Below are 19484 nucleotides of genomic sequence, written 5' to 3' on the forward strand. Positions count from 1 at the left end.
GGCAAAAAACACATTTAACAATAAGCATGAAAGTTTCAGTCTTCCGTGTAGAAATCAGATACTAAACTGTAAAAAAAAAGAAAAGCTTCATGTGGTCCATAAAATACCAATTTAAAGTAGAAGATTGTAAAAATGCATAGATCTTTAATAAAAGAACTGGTTGTACAAAAGTACTCCCCTTTCACAGTATTCCTTTTTACTTCATATGAGAATTATTGGTTATGCTGTAGAATATAACTGTTACAATACTAAAAGGCATCTATTTAGAGAAGAGGCAGAGAAAGGAAAAAAGAATGTATGTAAGGCATTATTTCTTTGAAGTATAATAAGCATAATAGTGTTTTAGGAAGACAAGATAAAAATTACACAAGGCTAGCTTGATTTTCACTGAATAAAACAATGGACTAATACTGAACTTTTTTTGTGCAAATCTAATAATCAATGCCCTGGTCACTATATTCATGATCTCTTGGATAGTCGTCTTGGTGCTCCTTATGATAGTGGTCTGGATATTCTGCCTGATAATCATTATTACTGATTTCAGACCCATTTGTTCTGTTCCTTGACTTCTATTATGTATTACAGGTTCTGTTGGAGCAGCACAATATTTGGGATCATATACTTGTCGCCCAAGCCCATAGACACTCATTACTTTCTGGGAAGCAACTTTGTTGGTACCCATCTGTAGTGAAATTGTTGAGTTGTACACTGGTTGTAATGTTACCTTCTGATTGTAGATGTCTCTTCCGGTACCTGGTGCTAACATTCAGCCTGACTGGCTCCTTTGTTAGTGCCCATTTGCAGACTAATTGTGGTCTGGTCAAAGGGGGCTTGTCAGTTTGCATTTTAGGATCATAAAGATGCCTCTTAGTGCCATAGGCAGCTATTCCTGCCTGTCTGGCACATTTGTTGGTTCCCATCTGTAGGCCAGTTACACTTGGTCCAGCTTTCAGTTTTCCTTCACCAAAGTGCCTTTGCTTGTTTTTCTGATTATTTGACTTCACAGTCAATTGTTGTATGGAATCCTTTTGTTTTAGCGAGACCTGCTAAAGCTACCAGTGTAGTTTGAACTTGGATCATGTTTCCATTTTCAAAAAGATCATTTGCTTCAAAGATGTTGTGTGGTTTCATACCATAATCCTGAATGGCTTTGATAAAATTGCCGATGTTCTCCTACTGAGGCCAGTTTAATGAAGATTCATTAACTTTCTTTACCGAACCTGGCTGAAAATTGCTTATAAATTCACAGAAGATTATGCCATCTTTTAAGCCCAGCTGAGAGTTTGTTCCTTCACTCAAGCCTGTAACTTCTTCTGTCCGGTGAAGATCTTCCTCTGCCTGATGGTCATATTTGGAGGCAATCTTGTTCTTGACCTCAGCTGAGAGCCTGTACGAAGGACCCTTGTTGAAGTGGGTCATGGCCTTTGTGGCTCCAGTCTGGTCCCACGTGTCAACGTCCACGGCAGTGGATCCTGCCTCCCTCGCTGGGTCCCTGATGGTGACAGTGGCAGCAGCTGCTCAGGATGCTCCGGGGGCGTCCCAGGAGACCACGCTAGGAAAGGGGTGCTCGGGGACCAAGGCAGGTGTCCGGGTCTGGCCCTGGGGCTGGGCTAGATGGCTGCCGGTGGAACGTTCTAGTACATATTCCCCTGCACCACCCATCGCGGCTCCCCAGAAACTGCCCCTTGCCTCTCTTCCCGAAGCCTTTAGGGATTGGCCTAGAAGACATCGCGTGGTATGCATCTTTTTTCCTGCGAACAGATACAGGTTTAGGAATACAATCCTTTTTTCAGGGATAGCCTGTATTATTATTATCTCTTCCTATCTAAATATACATACAGGGTATGTTAAAGAACTTCGTAAAGTTTTAAGCTGTTAAATCTGGGGATACAAAGCTAATTAATAATAAAGCTTAACAATGCACTAAGACTTCTGGGAAACTCTGTATAATATATATTTATGTGTATACTCTCATATACACACTTAGATATGTGTATATCTATACATCTCTATGATGTCAGGGACTGGAATAGTGATTTCATTTGTATAGGGAGACTCCTCCTAAGGTAAGAAGGCACTTCTCTGAAACTCAAAAAGTTTTATAAAGTTCCCTAAAGTACTGAGAGATTAATTGATTTCCTTAGGATCACATGACCAGTACGCATCAGAAGTAGGACTGAATTCAGGTCTTCTTTGGTTCCCATTGCCCTGCATCATGCTGTACATGTAGTAGGAACTCTTAATATATAATTATATATATAGTTCTGGGAAATATAAAGATAAAGAAGATGTGGTCTTGCCCTCAGGTTTAGTAGCTGTTATAAGACTTCTCTACACATTGGTTGTTGGTTCTTTGACCTAAATTTTGGGTGACATGGGAGTACCAATTCAGTTTGAAAATTAAATTTTCTAATCTAATAGTTTCACTATGTAAAATGAGACTGAAAGCAATCTTTGATTACTAATCGAATGCAGCTTGGTGGAGTCATGGATCAAACAGTGGATTTGGAGTAACCAAGACCTGAGTTCAAATGCTACCTCAGACCTCTTACTAGCTTTGTGACACTGGGCCAGTCACTTAAACCTCTCTCTGCTTCAATTTGCTCCTCTGTAAAAAGTGGATAATAACATCACCCACCTTACAGGGTTGTTGTGAGGGATCAGATGAGGGAACATGTAAAACATTTTGCAAACCTTAAAGCACTATAGAAATGTTACTTATTATTATTGAAAACGGGCAAAGTGATCAGATCCCCAGCATGCTCTCTCCAGTTATATGGATTGGTGATGATAATCATAACTAATATTTGTATCATTTTACATTTTACAAAATATTGTCATATCCATGATCTCTTTTGATCCTCTCAGTTATCCTGTGTAGAAATTAGGCAGGGATTATTATCCCATTTTTCAAAGTGAGAAAATAATTTCAGAGAGGTGATTAAAGAAACCTAAATCACCTGATTTAAACTGCAGTTAAAACTTTTGGTGTTCTTACTTAAGTTGTCTTTGCACATATTAGGTATTAAGTAAGTGTTTAATAATGTTTATAGTCATGTGTACATTTGTATTTTCTAAATCCAAAGCGTGGCGTAGTGTTTTCCTTGACCATAGTAGATGCTTCACAAATGTTTGTTGAATTGAATAGTGCCTTTTCATGACATAAAGATGTGGAAACTGAAAGGTATCTTAGGACTAATTCCAGATGAAACCAAAGTTTTTGTACCGTGGTCCTCATTGTCCCTTTGGCCCTGCATTAACTTGGAGCAACATTTTACCTTTTCAGCCTCTGCCCAGAGGATGGCCCCTGAAGTAGAGGAGATATTTTTTCTCCTACTCTTACAGCAGGGAAAAGATTAGACTGAAGTGTGAAAATGACTGGTCATTTTGGTGCAGAAAAAAAAAATGAGTCCAGTTAGTTATTTAGCATCATGCAGATGGAAAAGCCAGGTCGTGTGATTTATGTCTTTTAAACTAGGTGCTATTGCAATTGTAGGGATGCAGCATAATAATAGCACTCCTATTAATATCTCCTATTTATACAATGTTGGATAGTTTGTAAAATGCTTTTCTTGCAACAACCTAATAAGGTTGGTAGAATGAGTATTTTGCTGATGAGAAAATAGGGTCACAGAGAAGTGATATGGCTGGCCCATCATCATGGGGACAGGAGTTAGTACTTGAACCCAGCTCTTGCTCCAAGTCCAATTTTTTTCCCCACCACATCATACTTTCTTTGCTGCTTGAACTGTTTGCAGTTTAGTGGATGAAATGGCTTATTTTATTCTGGCCCTCCTTACCTTCGTTCTTTAAAACTTGTCTGACCTGTTCATAGCTTTCCAGATCATTATGATCAAATGTTTATTGAGCATCTTCTCCTAAGGATGAGCCCTGTAGCTAGCAAGGTGTTCTCATGGCAGCTAGCCTTGCCTTTTATCATGGAGGTAACTGCAGGCAGCATTTCTTTGGTGGTTATGAAGAATAAAATGGCATTTGCAGATTCTTAGAAATTATTCGATGTAATAAAATTGTATCCTAATTTGGACTAAAGTGGAGACTTGGAAAGGTGATAATGCCTATAGCCAAACCTTTATAATTTATCTGACTCCATTTTCAAAATCTTTGACATTCTAAATTTAGTACTAGTTGAATGGTCATTTTTCATCTGGTTCTTTGGGAGGAAATTACTATTATAAAAAGGTAGAGAAATGTTAAAATGTGTCACCCTTTTGAAGGGCAGGAGAAATTATTTTACACCAGACTGATCTTCTCTTCCTGTTTCTCCAAGTAAACATCATGTAATGTTCTCAGAAGAATGCTTGCTAGTCTCCAGCATGTAATAAAACATTTATTGTGTGGATTTTAATTTAGAAATATTTAGGAGGGAAAAATAAGAAATATTTCTCTTAGCAGTTTTACTTTTACCTTTGATAACAGTAGTTATAGACATTTCTCCGACCAAGTAGTTTGCTTTGTGTTGCTTGAGCTTTGGGAGGGATGCAATATGTCAGAGAGATGCATAAATAAATGGTATTTAAGTACAGTATAACTCACTGTAGTTTCCATTTAGACAGTGGAGACTAGCAGCTCTTTCATGAGGAAGGGCCTTTATTTTAATGGCCTATAGTGCTTAAGAAGCAGCTCTAGTCATCGTTAAAGATTTTGGCTGATTTTTCAAGTGGTGTTTTTTGATGAAGACTTTCAGCATACTTGAATCAGAAATGTTGAATTTGGAAATACAAAGCCATGAAGGTTTGATTTGAGGCTAAGTACAATGGCCTTAAAAAAATCCAGGAACCAAAACCAAAAGCCAGCATGGACTACTTGCTCACATTCGAAGCTTTTGAAGAATTCTTCTCCATCAAGATGCTTGGGCTATGATGGCAGGGTAGGAAGGAAGCAGCAGAAGTGTTCTCAAGTCTTCAAAGGTATATTTGTGCTTTTCTGAGCCACTGTTCAGAGACCTGGCCTTGGGATTGAGTTTCGTGATTAGTTCCACATCTTGGTCTAGATTCATGGATTTACAAATAGCATATATTGGCCAGGTCCTGGGCCAAGTTAAGTTTCTTGTACTCCTCTGGTGAGATTTTGAAATCATGTATAGGTTTTGTGCTATGCTCAGAGAGGAGGGAGGTGTACGTTGTAGCTCTGTGCTTACAGGTGCCAAGCCCAGTGTTTTAACAAATGTATTCTTCTGGTAACTTCAGCAGGCAGAACATCATAGGACCTAGGTTGGCCACTGTCATCCCATCCATTGACATATCACCCATGGGCAAGCATAATAAGTAGTCATTTCCATCAGTGGCTTTCTGGGGTAGGAAGTAGGTGAGGAGGTTTTCAAAGTAGCTGGGCAAATTGGACACTGATTATTGGTGCACCTAAAGCCTGAAATATTCCTCAGCCTTATTGCCATCAAAGTGCCTGCCAGTCAACTGCCAGTGAGCTTCTTCACATTTTCTAGTCCATTGTGGATCACATGATTCAAGTCCAGGCATTTGGACAAAGCAGCCAGAAGTTTGCCTTTCTTAATGTCCTGCTCCTGATTGAAAATTTCCCAGTAGATGGTCAGAGCAAAAGCTGGATAGGCCTCTCCAGACTTGCTCTAGGCTTTTTTCCTCCTTCTGGTCTCTTCATACTTGCAACTATCTCTGCAACCTTGATGCTTCAGGTTTTTTCCTTCTTTCTGCTGGGGTTTTTGAGTCTCCACATGAAGCCTACATGTCCCATCTTCCAGGAGGGCTTGGCAACAACCATCTTGAGTACTTATTCTTCCAAAAGCCACCACCAGTTTCTTGTCAGCCTTGAAGAATCACAGAGCAGGAGAAGGAACTTAGGTTAGAAAAGTCTCTGCTTCCCACATCCTGACAAGGAAGCAAAACTAAAAAAACTTTCATGTCATATGCAAAATTTCACACTTTGGTGATTTAAACTTGAACTTTCTATTGACAATCTGTAAATTTTATTGATCTGTACTTTGTTCCTGTTTACAGGGAACTTCTGGATAATTTAAAAATATTTTTACCTACATGTAGTATTCAGGCTTTTAAAGCTGTGTTTTTGTGGGACACCTATGATTCTTAGGTTACTTCTGTGCATCCTGTCTTCAAGGCTGATTACTTTGGCTTATGTAGTGCTTATGTATATTTATAGTGTTATTGTATTTTGATTTTTATCAGTCACATTTTCTTCTATTTTTGTATTTTTAAAGTCAAAATCTGTCATTCTTTTTAAAGGAGTATTTTATGGTGATTTTATGTCATATATTTTTAATTGTTTTTCACTCTTATTTGAGAACTTTAATTTCTTCACAAATTTCCATTCTATTTGCTTTTTAGAATTCTCTTTTCAACCATCCTAGAATTTTATTGCTATTCCTTTTCTTCTTGTGATTCCACAGAATTAATTAATTCATTTGGAGGAGATGTATTCTATTAAGAGGTTGTATTGACTCACGTGGCAGATTGAATTCTGTCATCTGTCAGTGGCTTGAGCCTTAGACTTCTGGACCATTTAAATCCCAAGGACAGTTTCATTACTATTTTAGGAAAATCTAGCTTACCCTGTGTGACAAGGACCTTAGTGGATGTTGCTTCAAGCATATTTATCATTTGATCATGATGAGTGTACATCAGGTTGGGGGCAGTTAAGGGGATCTGTGGCTTCACAAAGTCATTCGTTGTTCTTTCAGAAGGCATTTCATTATATTGAGGTGTTCCTTAGCTTTTCTTATTCTTGCTCAAATTTTAATTAATATACGTTGGATATATTTCTTTTTTTGAGATTGTGGGGTTGGGAGTCACAGTCTAAAGAAGTCCTCACTATCCATTTTTGTCAGAAGTTCTAGCTGATTTTCTTCCTAGAGAGAGAACTCCAGGAGATGTCTCAATGATTGAAGCCACCCTCCACCCAATCATTGCTATATCATGCCTCTCTTGTACGCTTGTCATGTTTTTTCCTTCCTGTCTAGCTGGTATGTGGTATACTCTGGTGATACAATTGCCTTATTTCTTCTTGCAATGGTCTTTATCTGGAAGCTTTTCTACCCTGCCTCCTTTCCATGAATTTATCTTCTTGATATAGAATATGACTTCCTCTCGTTTATTTATCATGTTACTTTGGAATAAAACATACCCATCCAGAATCATATTTTAGTCATGGATTTCATCTCATTGACTGTCAATGAGATGAGGTCAAATTCATCCCCTTGTATTTGACAGTCTAATTCTTCTTGCTTGTTAGTGTTATTTTGCATTTTTGGTCTAGATCCCATTGTCTGTGGGTTTTATTGCTTGCTCTTTACTTGGAGCATACTTGCTATGAATTGTTGATCATTTCTATTGCTATTTTTCCTACAGTATGGCTAGGCCCTATGGTATCCAGCTTGCCATGTACATGTAGGTGGTTCCCCTATACTCCTACCCCTTTGCTTGTCATCTTAAAACCTTTTGTAAAACAATACAATTTTTGGGCTTTAAATAAATAATGTTTTTTTCCCCTAGCCATTGTTTAGCTGTACTCCATCCCTGACTAGAAGCCACATTAAGCTGTGTTAGGGGTATAATAAATATTTGTTGAATTGTCGGTGAATGACTAACTTCAAGGATGAGGGCAGAAGAAAAAGAGTAGTTCTATATTTCCAAAGCCTCAGTCTTAGGAAGGTTCTCCAATAACTTATGTGATGGCAGTAAAGGAAAGAAAGTATAGAAACACTTCTGAATTTTCTAGAATGCTTTTATACACATTCTGTTTTCATTGTCATGATATAGACCTGTGAGGCAGGTAATATGGATGGTGTTGGCAAAATTTCATAGATGAGATACCTGAGACTTCATTTAACTGACCTGCTAAAGGTCACACAGTTAGGAAATGGTTGGGAAGGGACTTGAGCTCTATTTCTTGTATGCTTTATTTTGTCTTTTTTTCAAAACAAATTTGATAACTTATGTCTTGTGCTGTAATCTGGGTTTATTCTTGATATCTTCCCACTCCATGAAATCTTCCTTTTAACAAAGAAAAGCTCTTAAGGAAATCAGAGTGACCAAGTTTGACATTTTCCTCATTTCTCTACTGAAAAGAAGGAGGTTTGTGTCCTCATCTGTCCTCTGGGGCTGCAATTGGTTTCATAATTCTTCAGCACTCATCTTAATTTTAGTGTTCTTTTTGCTTATCTCATTATGTATATTGGCTATGCTATATATTACTTCGTACAATTATTTTGGTGTTTCTTTGACTTCTACCTATCCACTTTATCTTATGGTGAAATTATAGTCCATTATGTTTTTATACAACAGTTTGTTCAGGTATTCTCTCCCCTGTGAGTGGGCATCCACCTGATTTCCAGCTTTTGCTGTCAAAAAAAGTGAATATTTTGAATACATATGGTATTTTTATATTGTACTTCCTACAATAACAGACTTCTTTCCTGAAGGAAAACTTCCCAACACCTCTGCTTTCTCGATGTGTGTGCCTTTTTATTTCTTTAGTTTTATTTTTTGGGGAAGTACTAAATCCAGTTATTTTGGATAGCTTAAGTGTCCTTTGTTTATAGTTGCAGAATTATTTGCCAGAGAGACATGGTTTCTAAAGTCTCAACTTCATAGGCATTTTTATCACAGTGTGGCTCTAAACACCTTCCTTGATGTATTTGTAGGTCTGGATTCAGGGAGAAAGAAATGATCAAACTAGAAACCTGTAAACTGTGCAGACCTACTCATAAATGTGTTGGTGCTGCAGCATTTTATTCTGGCAATTGAAGTGCAACAGGAAAATAAATAATGGCCAAAAAAGATTTATGTGACCCTGTCCTGATAAGCTTCTCTGATACCAGCAAATACTCTTTTTGCTTTGAATATACTCAGTACATTAATAAGCTGAAGATGGTAAGACACTGCGCACTCCTGTCGTCTGCTATCAATGCATTTACTGCTGACCCTTTGGTGTATCTAGTTAGAGAAAAACTCTTTGTCTGCAGGATTTTTTAATACAATATAACATTTCCAGGAGGGAAAAAAACTGTGTTTGTTTATTGACTGGAATTGTAAAGTAGCCTAGGAGGAATTCTTCCTGGAACTTTTGATTTTGGTACATACTTGTTAAGGGAGTTTTGGGTAGACTGTGGGAATTGGATGGTCAGTATATATTGGTGCCAGCAGGTAAATGAAACTTGAATTGGAAATGCTTTTAAACTTAAAGACATTAATTTCTTTTGGCCAGAATAACCTCCTAATCCTAGTGGAGACCCAGTGCTTTTATTTGATGAAGAAAGGAGATGCTGCCTCGCCATAGTGCCGTTCTGTGACTTCTTTTTCTCTATCACCCTTTCCCCCTATTTGGCCCAATTACCTTTCATACAGCAGATGCCATTCATCCCTGAATTATGTGATGCAGGTGGGGAGAAAATGAGAAGGGCAGCACATAGCATCACACATGGCACTGATGGCTATCCAAAGTTTCAACTGCCCAAATTATTCTGTGCCAAACCTACTACTACTTTACAGTGTGGTGTGGTAGAAAGAAGCCTGAATTTGGAGTCAGAAACCCTGGGTTCTAGTCCTAGTTCTGCCATTTCCTAGCAGTATACGTTTCATAAAGTCACTCAGATTCTTTATGCTCCAGTCTATTAATTGAGATAATTTTTGCCCTCCCCATCTCACTACACCAAATTGTTGAGAGAATCAAATAAGATAATGTATGTGAAAATGCTTTGCAACAGTAAAGAATTCAAAATATTTTATTACATAGAAATAAAGAGTAACTGGGATCTAACTGACTTCTACTTGGGGAGAAATATACTTTTAAAGATTAAAAAGAAGTTCAGTGCTTTAATCAGTGTAGGGAACTCCTGGCTGAGAGCTTCCTTTACCAAGCAGGTTAAAACTTTCCATGCAATTCCATTTTTTATTTTATTTTATTTTATTTTAATTTTTATTTATTTATTTATTTAACTTTTAACATTCATTTTCACAAAATTTTGGGTTCCAAATTTTCTCCCCTTTTGTCTCCTCCCCCCACCCAAAACACCGAGCATTCTAATTGCCCCTATCACCAATCTGCTCTCTCTTCTATCATCCCTCTCTGCCCTTGTCTCCATCTTCTCTTTTGTCCTGTAGGGCCAAATAACTTTCTATACCCCTTTACCTGTATTTCTTATTTCCTAGTGTCAAGAACAGTACTCAACAGTTGTTCCTAAAACTTTGAGTTCTAACATCTCTTCCTCCCTCCCTCCCCACCCCTTCCCTTTGGAAGGCAAGCAATTCAGTATAGGCCAAATCTGTGTAGTTTTGCAAATGACTTCCACAATAGTTGTGTTGTATAAGACTAACTATATTTCCCTCCATCCTATCCTGTCCCCCATTACTTCTATTCTCTCTTTTGATCCTGTCCCTCCCCATGAGTGTTGACCTCAAACTGCTCCCTCCTCCCCATGCCCTCCCATCATCCCCCCCACCCTGCTTATCCCCTTATCCCCCACTTTCCTGTATTGTGAGATAGGTTTTCATACCAAAATGAGTGTGCATTTTATTCCTTCCTTTAGTGGAATGTGATGAGAGTAAACTTCATGTTTTTCTCTCACCTCCCCTCTTTTTCCCTCCTCTAATAAGTCTTTTGCTTGCCTCTTTTATGAGAGATAATTTGCCCCATTCCATTTCTCCCTTTCTCCTCCCAATATATTTCTCTCTCACTGCTTGATTTCATTTTTTTAAGATATGATCCCATCCTCTTCAATTCACTCTGTGCACTTTGTCTCTATATGTGTGTGCGTGTGTGTGCATGTGTGTGTGCGCGCATGCGTGTGCATGTGTGCGTGCGCATGTGCATGTGTGTGTGCGCGTGTGCATGTGTGTGTGTGTAATCACACCCAGTACCCAGATACTGAATAGTTTCAAGAGTTACAAATATTGTCTTTCCATGTAGGAATATAAACAGTTCAACTTTAGTAAGTCCCTTATGACTTCTCTTTGTTGTTTACCTTTTCATGCTTCTCTTCATTCTTGTGTTTGACAGTCAAATTTTCTTTTCAGCTCTGGTCTTTTCATCAAGAATGCTTGAAAATCCTCTATTTCATTGAAAGACCAATTTTTCCCCTGAAGTATTATACCCAGTTTTGCTGGGTAGGTGATTCTTGGTTTTAGTCCTGGTTACTTTGACTTCTGGAATATCCTATTCCACGCCCTTCGATCCCTTAATGTAGAAGCTGCTAGATCTTGTGTTATCCTGATTGTATTTCCACAATACTTGAATTGTTTCTTTCTAGCTGCTTGCAATATTTTCTCCTTGACCTGGGAACTCTGGAATTTGGCCACAATGTTCCTAGGAGTTTCTCTTTTTGGATCTCTTTCAGGCGGTGATCTGTGGATTCCTTGAATACTTATTTTGCCCTCTGGTTCTAGAATCTCAGGGCAGTTTTCCTTGATAATTTCATGAAAGATGATGTCTAGGCTCTTTTTTTGATCATGGCTTTCAGGTAGGCCCATAATTTTTAAATTGTCTCTGCTGGATCTATTTTCCAGGTCATTTGTTTTTCCAATGAGATGTTTCACATTATCTTCCATTTTTTCATTCTTTTGGTTTTGTTTTGTGATTTCTTGGTTTCTCATAAAGTCATTGGCCTCCATCTGTTCCATTCTAATTTTGAAAGAACTGTTTTCTTCAGTGAGCTTTTGAACCTCCTTTTCCATTTGGCTAATTCTGCTTTTGAAAGCATTCTTCTCCTCATTGGCTTCTTGAACCTCTTTTGCCAATTGAGTTAGCCTATTTTTCAAGGTGTTATTTTCTTCAGCATTTTTTTGGGTCTCCTTTAGCAGGGTGTTTACTTGTTTTTCATGCTTTACTTGGATGTCTCTCATTTCTCTTTCCAGCTTTTCCTCCACCTCTCTTAACTTGATTTTCAAAATCCTTTTTGAGCTCTTCCATGGCCTGAGCCCATTGGGTGGGCTGGGATACAGAAGCCTTGACTTCTGTATCTTTCCCTGATGGTAAGCATTGTTCTTCCTCATCAGAAAGGAAGGGAGGAAATACCTGTTCACCAAGAAAGTAACCTTCTATAGTCTTATTTTTTTTCCCTTTTCTGGACATTTTCCCAGCCAGTGACTTGACTTCTGAATATTCTCTTCACACTTACTTCGCCTCCAGATCCACCCAGCCAGCTCTTGGGGTCTGAGATTCAAATGCTGCTTCCCAACCTCAGGGCATTGGGTGGGGGTGGGGCTGCTATTCAGTGTGAGATTAGGTTCAGCTGCTCAGGTAGGGGAAGGGCTGCCTCACAGGCTCAGTTCCCTCAGGGGGTTTATGCAGAGACCTTCAACAATGGATCCTGGCTCCTGCCTGCTTGGGGAGCCTTGGTCTGCTCCTGCCTCCGCTGCTGCCTCCCGAGGGGGCCTGAGTTATGGGGGCACCCCACTCCCCTCTTGGCAAGCTGAGAAGATCCTCTCACCAACCTTTGGGGCCCGTGGGTGGAGGGACCCGCGGGACCACTGGAGATTCCGTCCCTGAAGCCTGCTTGGATCTGCTCCTCTCGGTGCCCCACAGGCAGGGCTGGGCTTGGCTCTGGATCCGCAGTGCGAGGGACCTTTTACGAGAGGTTTTCAGGCTCTCTGGAACAGAAATCTTGTCCACTCTGTTGTTCTGTGGCTTCTGCTGCTCCAGAATTTGTTGGGAGTTCTTCTTTACATATATTTTATGGGCTGTGGGTTCGGAGCTAGTGTATGTGTGTCTTTCTACTCCGCCATCCTGGCTCCGCCCCTGCAATTCCATTTTTTAGTCTGAGAATAGCCTGGGGTACTGAGTCGATTAAGTGCCTTGCCCAGGGCCACACAGCCAGGATGTGTAAAATTCTGGGCTTGATCCAGGTCTTCCTGCTTTTAAGATCAGCACCTTTCCATGATGCTATGCTGCCTCGCTTATATCAGTCTTTTTAAGATTAAGCTACATAATTGTTTAAAATGGACCTTTCCACTGATGCCAGGTTACTTTATATGTAGGAACAGTCATGTCCTCTACTCAGAATCTAGCGTGTTCTCCCATCTTAATGGAAACTTTGTTATCATTTTTTATGAGACAGCTGGGTAACACAGAGGATAGAGCTCAGATCTGGAGTCAGGAAAGCCTGAGTTCAAATGCAGCCATAGATACTTTCTAGTCATGTGACCCCTGGCAAAGTCACTTACCCTCTGTTTCCTTTAGTTTCCTTATTTGTAAAATTTGTATAATTAGCACCTCTCTCCCAGGGTTGTTGTTTAGGCTCAAATGAGATAATAATCGTAAAGTGCTTGGAATGGTGCCTGGCACATAATAAGCACATATATCTATATCTTTATGTGTTATTATTATTTCGTTCATGTAGAGACTGCACGGTTTTTTGGGCATTCTTTCTGTTCTTCCTTTTTTGTCTATGAGGGATTACGTCTTCACTAGGAGCCATTAAGAAGGGGAGCCTTACAAACCAAATAGATTTGCTAATAGGCAAGGTAGTCACTGCAATAAACCCTAAAACTGGGAAACTTACTTTTAAGCATTAAAAATATTATGCTTGAAAAATTTATCACTTTGGCAGCTTATTGGGCATATACACTCTGGTAGTTGTAGTTGCAGATCTGTCTTAACAAAAAAAGGTCTTTTTATTTTACAAGAAGGGTAATTTGAATTACACAAGTTATGGCTTAGCCAATATTAAGGTTCAGCAGTGCTGTAAAACCCAGGCTTACTTGTTGTTAATCCTCTCCAATGCTAGCTAGATCATTATGTATTTTTTTTAATTCAGAAATGCCATATTTGATCCAATTTGAAAATTAGAAAATAGACTTAATAGGATAGCATTGAAGTTAGTTTAATTGGATCTTCTTGAATTCATGACTAAATTAGATATATTTATTAAATCTCTAAAGAAAATTCATTGCTTTGCTTTTTGGTGCCTCTGCTTCCACTGACAGATAATTTTAGAAGACTCTCTTTTTCTCGTTCCTATAACTGCTTTATTAAAGGTACTGTGCTGCCACTATTTTTGTATTTCACAGGATTCCTGAGAAACCAGTAGGCATTGTGATTTAGTGGAAAGGGCATTTATAGGGACTTAGGACTTGAGTTCATGAAAAATAACATAGTTCCTTTCCTCAGGCATTTCAGTCTGCTTGGGGGTAGGGGGAAGAAATGCCACATATAACCAAATAAGTATGATGGAAAATAAAGTGTGATTGGATCAGAGGGATTATAAACTTCTTTGTTGGAGAGGATATTTTTTGTTGACAAAATCATAGATTCATAAAGTATTGAAGTTAGTGTCAGATTAATGATGTTGAAGGCCTATAAGATATCACAATTTTCTGGGGAGAAATAATTTCATTTTTACAAATTAGATCTTTATATCCCTTATAGTGAAAGAGTTGATGATTATCTGTTGTCTTAAACTTTGAATGTTGTAGTTGTAAAATGGCTTTTCTTAAATTGTTTGTGTTCAGTTATAGCTTTCATTTATAAAGCTGTCATGAAGGGTTTCAATTTCATTTTATAGGTGATGGAACTGTAGTCCCAAAAGGGACTTGCCTAGAAAGCCAGGACTTGGCTCAGATTTTCTGAATCCAAGTCAAGTGCTCTTTCACTAGACAGTGTTGGACATGTAGCCGAAGACCTTGATAACATGCCAGATCCCATATTCTCTTCTACCAGCATGCATGTCTTGAATCCATGATTTTTCGTTCTTTTGGGTGAAGGGAATATGGTGGAAAGTGTGTTGAATTTGGAGTTGTGGTGGTAGAAAGGACAAAGTTGGCAGCTGATTGAGTGTGTGTGTGAAGTGAAGGAGTCAGGAATGGAGAATAATGCTGAGGTTTTGAACCTGACAATAATGGTGGTCCCAGAGAAAGGTGGTTTTTTTCTGTCTTCTGCTTTCTTTTTTTTTTTTTAAATTAATTTATTTGTTTTCAGTTTTCTACAATCATTTCCATAAACCTTAAATTTTCTCCCCCTCCCTCCTCCATCCCTTCCCCCACCTCTCCCATCCCTCTCCAAGACGGTGTGAAATCTTACATGGATTTTACACATACATTCTTACTAAATACATTTTCCCCTTAGTCATGTTGCATAGAATTAAAATAAGTGGGAGAAACCATGAAAACAAAACACAACACAAGAGAAAATCGTCTGCTTCATTCTGCGATGCAGTTCCATAGTTCTTTCTCTGGATGTGGAAGTCATTTTGCCTTGAGTCCACTGGGAATTTTTTAGGTCCTTGCATTGCTGTGAAGGGTCAAGTCTACCAGAAAAAACTCTCACACACTGTGGCTGTTACTGTGTACAAAGTTCTCCTGGTTCTGCTCCTTTCATTCACCATCAGTTCATATAAGTCCTTCCAGGCCTCTCTGAAGTCTTTGTGTTCATCATTTCTTAAAGCACAATAATATTCCATTACAGTCATATACCACAACTTGTTCAACCATTCCCCATGGCATCACCTTGATTTCCAGTTCTTGGCCACCACAAAGAGAGCAGCCATAAATATTTTTGTACATGTGGGACCCTTTCCCATTTTGATGATCTCTTTGGGATACAGTCCCAGAAGCAATATTGCTGGGTCAAAGGGTATGCACATTTTTGTACCCCTTTGGCTACATAGTTCCAAATTGCTCTCCAGAATGGTTGGATCAGCTCACAGCTCCACCAACAATGACTTAGTGTTCCAGCTCTCCCACATCTTCTCCACCATTTATCATCTTCCTGTTTTGTCTTGTTAGTCAGTTGATAGGTGTGATGTGGTACCTCAGAGTTTTGATTTGCATTTCTCTAATCAGTGGTGATTTAGAGCATTTTTTATAAGACTATAGATAACTTTAATTTCTTCCTCTGAAAGCTGCCTGTTCATATCCTTTGACCATTTATCAATTGGGCAATGACTTGTATTCTTCTACATTTGACTCAGTTCTCTATATATTTTAGAAATGAGGCCTTCATCACAGACACTAGTTGCAAAAATTCTTTCACAGTTTTCTGCTTCCCTGCTAATCTTGGTTGCATTGAATTTGTTTGTGCAAAATCTTTTCAATTTTATGTAATCAAAATTATCCATTTTATACTTCATAATGTTCTCTGTCTCTTGTTTGGTCAAAAATTTCTCCATTCTTCATAAATCTGACAAACAGACTATTTTTTGCTCCCCATATTTGTTTATCGTATTAGTCTTTATACCTAGATCATGTTTCCATTTGGATTTTATTTTTGTGTATGATGTCAGGTATTGGTTTATGCCCAGTTTCTTCCACATTGTTATCCAGTTTTCCCAGCAGCTTTTGTCAAAGTGAGTTCTTATCCCAGAAGCTGGGGTCCATGTGTTTATCAAACATTAAATTGCTATATTCATTGACTACTCTTTCTTGAGTACCTAACCTATTCCACTGGTCTACCCTGTATTTCTTAGCCAGTGGTTTTGGTAGTTGCTGCTTTATAATACAATTTGAGATCTGATAGGGCTAGGTCACCTTCCCTAACATTTCTTTTCATTAGTTCCGTTGATATTCTGGACCTTTTGTTCTTCCACATGAATTTTGATATTATTTTTTCTAGCTCTAGAAAATAATTATCTGGTAGTTTGATTGGTATGGCACTGAATAAGTAAATTAATGTAGATAGAATTGTCATTTTTATTATATTAGCTTGGCCTACCCATGAGCAACTCATGTTTTCCTACTTACTTAGATTTGACTCTATTTGTGTGAAAAATGTTTTGTAATTGTGGTCATATAATCCCTGCCTTTGGATATTTTATAATGTCTACTGTAGCTTTTAATGGGATTTCTCTTTCTATTTCTTGCTGTTAGGCTTTGTTAGTACTATATAGAACTGCAAATGATTTCTGTAGGTTTATTTTATAACCTGCAACTTTGCCAAAGTTGTTTCTTATTTCAGGTAGTTTTTTACTTGATTCTCTGATTCTCTAAGTATATCATCATATCATCTGCAAAGAGTGATAACTTAATTTCTTCTTTGCCTATTCTAATTCCTTCATTTTCTTTTTCTTCTCTTATTGCTATAGCTAACATTTCTAGTACCATATTGAATAACAGTGGTGATGATGGACATCCTTCTTTCACCCATGATCTAATTGGAAATGCATCCAGCTTATCCCCATTGCATACAATGCTTGCTGATGGTTTTAGGTAGATACTGCTTATTATTTAATGGAAAGTTCCATTTATTCCTGTGTTCTCCAGTGTTTTCAATAGTAATGGGTGTTGTATTTTGTCAAAAGCTTTTTCTGCATCTATTGAGATAATCATATGGTTTCTGTTAGTTTTGTTGTTAATATGATCAATAATGGTGATAGTTTTTCCAATATTGAACCAGCCCTACATTCCTGGTATAAATCCTACCTGATCATAATGTATTATTCTCATGATAAGATGCTATATTCATGTTGCTAATATCTTATTTAAAATTTTGCATCTATATTCATTAGAGAAATTGGTCTATAATTTTCTTTCTCTGTTTTGGCTCTTCCTGCTTTAGGTATCAGAACCGTATTTGTATCATAAAAAGAATTTGGGAGGACTCCTTCTTCCCCAGTTTTCAAAAATAGTCTATATAGTATTGGAATTAACTATTTTTAAAATGTTTGATAGAATTCACTTGTAAATCCTTCTGGCCCTGATGATTTTTTCCTAGGGAGTTCATTGATGGCTTGTTCAATTTTTTTTTCTGAAATGGGTTTATTTAAGTACTCAACTTCCTCTTCTGTTAATCTGGCAATTTATATTTTTTTAAATATTCATCCATCTCACTTAGATTGTCAAATATATGGGCATATAGTTGGGCAAAGTAATTTCTAAGTATTGTTTTAATTTCCTCCTCATTGGAGATGAGTTCACCCTTTTCATTTTTGAAACTGGTAATTTGGTTTTCTTCTTTCTTTTTTAAAATCCAATTGACCAAAGGTTTATCAATTTTATTGTTTTTTTTTCATAAAATCAACTCTTAGTTTTATTTATTAGTTCAATAGTTTTCTTCATTTCAATTTAGTTAACTTCTTTCATTTTCAGTGTTTCTAATTTGGTATTTACTTGGGGATTTTCAGTTTGTTCTTTTTCTAGCTTTTTCAGCAACATGCTCAATTCATTGATTTCCTGTTTCTCTATTTTATTCATGTAGATATTCAATTGCTTTTGCAGCATCCCATAAGTTTTGGTAGGTTGTCTCATTATTGTCATTCTCTTGAATGAAGTTGTTGGTTGTTTCTGTGATTTGTTATTTAACCCACTCATTTTTTAGGATTAGAGTATTTAGTTTCCAATTAATTTTTGGTCTATCTTTCCATGGCCATTTATTACATATAATTTTTACTGTGTTATGTTCTGAGAAGGATGCAATGACTATCTCTGCCTTTTTGCACTAGATTGTGAGGATTTTATGCCCTAGTACATGGTCAATTTTTGTATATATGCCATGTACCGCTGAGAAAAAGATATTCTTTTCTATCCCCAATCAGTTTTCTCCAGAGATCTATCATATCTACCTTATCCAGAATTTTATTTACCTCCTTAACTTCTTTATTGTTTATTTTGAGGTTAGTTTCATCAAGTTCATAAAGGGGGAGGTTGAGTTCCTCCATTAGTATAGTTTTGCTGTCTATTTCTTCTTGTAACTCCCTTAACTTCTCCTCTAGGAATTTGAATGCTATACCACTTGGTGCATGTTTGTTTAGTAATGATATTGCTTTGTTGTCTGTGGTGCTTTTTAGCAGGATATAGTTTCCTTCCTTATCTCTTTTGATTAGATCTATTTCTGCTTTTGCTTTGTCTGAGATTGGGATTGCTACCCCTCCTTTTTTTTACATCAGCTGAAGCATAATATATTCTGCTCCAACCTTTTACCTTTTCCCTGTGTGTATCCCATTTCAAATGTGTTTCTTATAAACATATTGTTGCATTATGGTTTTTAATTCATTCTGCTATCCACCTCCGTTTTATAGGAGAGTTCATCCCGCTTACATTCACAGTTATGATGACTATCTGTATCTTTCCCTCCATCCTCTTTCCCCCTGTTTATACTTTTAGTTTTCCCTTCTCTCTTCCCCTCCACAATACAGTTTTAATTTTTGACCACCATCTCCCTCAGTCTTCCCTTCCTTTTTTATCCCCCCTCCCTTTTACTCACCTTTTTCCTTACTACGTCTTTCCTCCCTTTTTGCCTCCCCTCCCTTTTCTTTCCCTTTCCCCTCCTAATGCCTGAAGAGCTTTAGAGATTTTGATACTTGACTGAGTTTGTTGTTCTCTCCTTGAACCACGTCAGATGAGAGTGAATCTCAAACAATGCTCATCTCCCTCCCCTCTGTCTCTATACTGTAATATGTTTTTGTGCCTCTTATTGTTATGTAATTTACTTTTTTCTGCCTCCTCCTTTTAACATCTCCTGTTACAATCCCTTCGTACCCTTAAGTAACATTTTTATCATCACATTATTTAATTTATACCCACTCCCTCTATCTATCTATATCCCTTTTA

General features: G+C 37.7%; 1 protein-coding gene and 2 pseudogenes across 4 annotated transcripts in view; 1 reads left to right on the forward strand and 2 right to left on the reverse strand.

Moving 5' to 3' along the window:
• The window catches only part of TRAPPC9 (trafficking protein particle complex subunit 9), a 1025445-nt gene that overhangs the window by 102035 nt on the left and 903926 nt on the right, over positions 1-19484 (forward strand). The window lies entirely within an intron of this gene.
• On the reverse strand, positions 271-1419 carry LOC140500411 (calponin-3 pseudogene; annotated as a pseudogene).
• LOC140498705 (nmrA-like family domain-containing protein 1 pseudogene) lies at positions 4862-7309 on the reverse strand (annotated as a pseudogene).

This window comes from Notamacropus eugenii, chromosome 4 (genome assembly GCF_028372415.1).
Source record: "Notamacropus eugenii isolate mMacEug1 chromosome 4, mMacEug1.pri_v2, whole genome shotgun sequence".
NCBI lineage: Eukaryota > Metazoa > Chordata > Mammalia > Diprotodontia > Macropodidae > Notamacropus > Notamacropus eugenii.